Here is a 6,000-nt window from a genome sequence, read left to right on the forward strand (position 1 = left end):
AAGTTTTTATCTGCAACTGAAACGCATCATTGAAGATTTTATGCAGATTTGTTTCATTAACAACTTCCTATTTTGTGTGGACTTTTTGCTCGCCCAAGCTCATTGAAGACAAGGCTTGGACGACTGCTACTTAAAAAGACCTAGACCTAGTTGCTAGGTGGTGCTTCTTGTTGAGTGAATTAGGGTTTACCCTTGTTTTGTTCACACATGGTGTTCTCTCAACAGCTCTTTGTTCTTACTGTAAGCTGAGAGTTGTTGTGTTAGTTGTTTGATCTTAAGATCATCTTTACTCTTGTTGTAAAGAGATCAATCACTGAGGCAATGATTGTGTGAGAGAGTGAGAGAGAGTTCTCATACTTAGGGGGAGACCTAAGTAGTATTCTACGGGTAGAGTTAGGTAGAAAAGGTAGTTGAACTAGGGCAGTTCTTGTGAGACCTTTTGTGTACAATTTCTCTATAATAGTGAATTATCTCTCTTGGGTGAAAACCCTCCAGACGTAGGTGATATTTCACCGAACTGGGTTAACAATTCTCTGTGTTCTTCTTTACTGTTTTGCTGGTTTAATACTGTGTTGAACTTGTGATTTATCTGTTGTATGTGGTGCAAGACATTTGGTACGACATATGTCCTGTGTGTGAACCAGAATTTCACAAATAATTGCACCCTCCCTAACACCTAGAGGGACAATTCTCCATAATAACAGCGGCCAACCCCCGAACTGCATCTTCATCACAACCAGGGAAAGACATGCCAACAGATTTAGCAAGATACCAAGCCTTCACTGCTCGCGTGAAATAAGGCATCGAGGGAGAAGGAGGACTAGGCGGCGCCGACACAATAGCGAGATTCCCACTCTCTGATTTATGAGGACGACCCCTAGGTCACCGAGAACACTCCAACTTGCGCTTTGCCTCTTTAATTTTCTTAGGTCGACCACGGGGAAGAGGTCTCAGAAAAATCAAGAGCATGATCGTCAGCAGCGCCAACAACATCCACCTCAAGGACATCATACTCCCTCGAAAAAACTGAACCAGCTTCCACAAAATCTTGATGGTCATTGGGAGGGATGGAGCCAGCACTAGAACATGCGCCATCAATCTAGAGTGCGATGGACAATAAAGAGAAAGCCCATCACAACTCAAACTACCAACATCATAGGCAGCGAAGACCAAGTGGTTGAGCCGAACAAGTAATAAAAATAAAAGAGGCTTCCGGTCTTTGATTCTTGGTGGTTGAGCCGAACAAGTGTGTAACTCCATAAAATAAAATTTTTAAAAAATGCTCCATAAGGGAAAGTTTCTCTTATTATCCCTACTCCATGTCCTTGCTGTTGAATTGTTGAACAATTAGACATAATTTTCCTATTTGATTAGAACATTTGAACTTTATCACACATGACTGTGTTCAAAAGAAGCAAAAAATATAAGGCTTAATAGCAGTTTTGGTCTCTCACTTACAACGATTTAGCAGTTTTTGGTCCCTAAAGGAATTTATTAGCCTACAACGTCTCTCACGTTTACTAATTGTTGCAGTTTTGGTTTTTTATCAACTTGCATCCAATATTTAACAATTTTTAATTAAAAATAAGGCTTGAAGAACAATTTTATGTTTTTTAATAAGCAATTTTATGGTTTCTAGTTTTTTTTAATTGACTTTTAATAAAAAACCGTAAAAAATTGAATGGAAGTTGACGGAAAAGCAAAACGGCAACAATAAGTAATCATAGCCGTTCAATGTTATCCAATGGCTCTTATTGAACGCTCTCACCTCTCACAATAACACACTCCTCTTACCTGATTGTTGAAAAAAAAAAAAAAGATAGATTGATTGTAACTAATCTATTGATTTAAGAATGTACTTCTTAAGGAATGTGAAATTTAAAATTTAAGAGAGAAAGTAATTGACTTTGACTACATTTATCTAGGATCGAAAATATATTAAACCTCATTGGTGGATATGTACATAAAAAATAATTGCTTGGATAAAGCCCAAATAGTGTTTCATCACACTAGCTTTGTCATTGCTATAGTTTGCATGTTTGTTTATGGAGCTAATGAGCTACACATTAACTTCTTGAATACAATTATATTTTTAGAGTTATGCACTTATGCTTCTCTAGGGTTCATCTTATTAATCTTTTAATGGGAGGGATGAAATTCGTTCATTACAATGGTTCAAGACATTTTAATATAAATATAGATAATTCACTATATTCTAACCAACTAATTTAAAATTACACATATTTAGGAATGTGAAAATTATATTTTTTTACTTAAGAATTTTTTAAAAAGGAAATCCAAACAAAAAAGTAAATATTGACCTTGACTGCATTTATCAAGGATTTAAAAGTTTTTTATTTTTTTTATTTAGGAAATCCAAACAAAAAGTAAATATTTACCTTGACTGCATTTATCAAGGATTTAAAAGTTTTTTATTTTTTTAGAAAGAAAAATACAATAAAGTATATTAGAATGATGAAGTATATTATTTTATAAAAAGATTATATTATTCTCATATTAATGTATTATATCAATCAAAGACTTAAATTTCAAATTTGACCAAAATTTATTCTATTTAATCATTCTTGTCTAAATTATAGTATAAATACGATTTAAGATATCATAAGAACCCAAATCATTGGAAAAATTAAACTAGAGCTTTTGTCATCTAAAACGTTATTATTAATGGCTTTCAACAAAGCTGCGGTTATTGTTCTTGTGGTCATCACCATGATGTTTGTTTTTGCTGAAAAAGGAGAAGCCACACACATCACCCCGAAGACTTCAGTAGACTGCGTATCAGATTGTCTTCAGGAATGCCTTGATGAGGGGACTTCTATAGGGAATTGTATTAAGATTTGTAGAAAGAAGTGCAATTCCTTGGGGGATATAATGTCAAAACAAACACTTGCCTAGCTTCCTACGCTCACCCAAGTGAAAGTGTTATGAGATTTCATATGGTTATTATAAGAAATAAAAATTCAAGAATAAATAAAATTTTGTTGTTCTTATTTTATGCAACATTCATTCTTATTTTAGAAAAAATTAACTCAATTTTACCAATACATTCCATGAGAGATCAAAACTGTCAAATCATGATAAGTGAGGGATGAAAAGTGCTATTAAGTCAAAATATAAAGTGAAAAGAGACATATATGAACACTACAAAAAAAAAGCCATTTTGCGGCGCTTTTGGAACCATTTTGCGGCGGTTAAAACCGCCGCAGAATGTATAATGGGGCGTTTCCTCGAGCGCCGCAGTTACGAGCGTCGGGGGCCGTTCTGCGGCGCTTATATCCAAGCGTTGGAATAACCGCCGCAGTATATAGCGGCGGTTAAAAGCGCCGCAAAACCTGTAATTCATTCCGCCTCTGTTTTGCGGCGGTTTCTAACTGCCGCAAAGTTCTACAGTTAGTAATGGGGCGTTTTTTTTTGCTACAAGGAGTTTTAAAATAGTTTTTCAATTTTTTTTAAAAGTCAAATTATATACTTAATTTAATCACTAAATAAAATGAAACTTATAATCTTTATAAAATGATCTCTTTAAATAAAATGAAGCTTATAATCTTTTATAATATGATCTCTTTAAATAAAATAGAGCTTATAATCTTTATAAAATGATCTCTTTAAATAAAATGAAGCTTCTAATCTTTATAAAATGATCTCTTTAAATAAAATGAAGCTTATAATATTTATAAACAGTAGCAAAGAAATCAACCAATTCCAAACACCTTGGAAATATGCCAAATGTACTAGCACTTTCATCCACCCAAATGTATTTAAAGGATTCATAAAAAGTAACTTACAAAATAGAAGTAAGTATAATATGATCAAGTACAACTTACAAAATAAATGTTTATCACATAATAAGTGTGGATAGGGGATTAATGCAAAATACTAAATATAACAAAATAGAAGTAGGATGTCCTTGGAAAGTTTTCTTAAGATATTGGTTAATGAAAAGGGGCATGCAAAATGCCAAAGGCATTGGAAAATTGGTGCTTGATGTCAAGCAAGAATGAACTGTGTCCAACATTGAAACCTGAATGATGTTTGAGACATTATTAAAGTAGTTAGGATCAGGGTAACAACATAGCAGGATGTTTAGGAGTGTGATGATGCAATGTTAGTTTCAAGTTTGTTTTTTCAAGTTTGTTGGCACAACTGTGTATCTATCTATAACATTAACAACATAGCAGCAACACTTTTCTTTTTTGGGAGTTCTTAACAAATAACAACAAATAAACACAAAAAATAAACTGGTACTACATTCCAGAATAATACCAAATAACTGCTAGCATAATAATAAATAAATAATGTTGACCCCTTTTCTTTTCATTTCATAAAGATACTAGTACTACATTCCAGAATCTTGACCACTCTCTAATGTTATGTATGAGAAACTTGTGTGATGAAAAAGGAGAACACAAGGGGAAAATTGCATAGAGCCCTGTCCAATCTGCCCTGAGTTATTAGTCTACAAGTGCAAAGCTAATAAGTTTACTGTTTACATCTCGCTCTTTGGAATATCTGAGAATCCCTAGGAGCAGTGTTGATATTACATTACTACCAGTTCTCTCATAATTATGTAATGTAGCATTGAAGTCTCCCAATAAACAATGTATCTCACTATGCAACAGCCCCAACTGAGCCCACAATTCTCTTCTAGTAATAAAGTCAGGACTCACATACACAGCAGTTAGATGCCAAGAAACTACATTACTGACCCCTTTCCACAGAAAAATGTAAAAACTAAGAGGCAACTCTAACAGCATTCCAAACAACATCATTCCCCTAGATCCAAATACCTCCAGCTTGCCCGTGAATCTACAACATCAATGAAATTGGCTGTAGCTACCCAGTGGACACAAATAACTAGAGATGGGAGGAGGAACTATCAACGCTAGAAGCTACTATGTTTCATCATAGGCTATGTTACGAAACCACATTCACTGAAGAAATTGAAACAGAGGTTTATTTACAAAGAAATTGCACATCTGAGAAGAAATTGAAACCAAGAACTAGGTGCTTACCTTCAATCAAAGCTACAAGATGAAAATCTGAGTGATAACCGAGAGCACGAACACCAGTTTTGATGAGAATGTGAATCTGAAACCTAAAATCCCTAATTCCTAACCAAAACAAACAGATCCAAATCAGAAACCTGAAACCGAAAACCTAAAATCCCAAAACAAACGAAGTGCTTACCTTCAATCAGTGATTGAGCTTCAATCTGGAACTTTGCTTCTGAAAATCGCCATCGCTGAGAGGGGAGTGAAGTGGTGGGTTCAACGTGAAGGTGAAGAATCGTGATCTGAGAGGGGAAGGTGTGGTGGGTTCAACGTGAAGTGAGGTGAAGGTGTGGTGGGTTTTCGTGCTTCTGAAAATCGCTTGAGGTGAAGGTGAAAATCGCGATATGAGAGAGAGGCTGAGAGTGAAACGCGAAGTGAGGTAGAGGAGAGTGAAACGCGATAGGAGGGGTTTAGGTTTTCTAATTTAATCATTCTGCGGCGCCTGGTTGAACTGCCCCTGAAATAACCGCCACAAATGTCAAGCAAACCGCCACTAATTGAAACAAAACCCGCCGCAAATTGTATGAAAACTGCGGCGGCTTGCTTAACCGCCTGAAAAAACGCCTCAAGTTTACATTTTGCGGCGGTTTATGCGTAACCGCCGCAGAATGTCCGTCGCTAAATGCCAATTTTCTTGTAGTGGAAATGTTCAATGGTGAATTGGTGATGCAACAATGATTGCGAAGGCAATGGCAATTATGCACTTGAAATCACCAATTCGGAATTATGGGACCTTCTTGTTGTCTTTCCTACAATTTTAGGTATAACCACAGAAAAATAAAGTTACCAACCACAAACAAACCCTGTTTATTTTGCAGTTTTATCCAATTGGAACATGTGATTTAAGGATCTGTTCCCCTCTTCCATATATAAGCCGCAAATATTCTTGCACCAACTAGCTACCCCCAACCAACCCACCATTCTTCCT

General features: G+C 35.6%; 1 long non-coding RNA gene across 1 annotated transcript; it reads right to left on the bottom strand.

The window, feature by feature from the left end:
* Window positions 1–4,242: 4,242 nt before the first annotated feature.
* On the bottom strand, window positions 4,243–5,725 carry LOC130732517 (uncharacterized). Its single transcript, XR_009017056.1, has 3 exons — window positions 5,209–5,725; window positions 5,034–5,132; window positions 4,243–4,952 (listed from the first exon to the last, which is right to left on the bottom strand). It is a non-coding gene; the product is annotated as an uncharacterized LOC130732517 (long non-coding RNA).
* Window positions 5,726–6,000: the final 275 nt, after the last annotated feature.

This window comes from Lotus japonicus, chromosome 1 (genome assembly GCF_012489685.1).
Source record: "Lotus japonicus ecotype B-129 chromosome 1, LjGifu_v1.2".
Classification (NCBI taxonomy): domain Eukaryota; kingdom Viridiplantae; phylum Streptophyta; class Magnoliopsida; order Fabales; family Fabaceae; genus Lotus; species Lotus japonicus.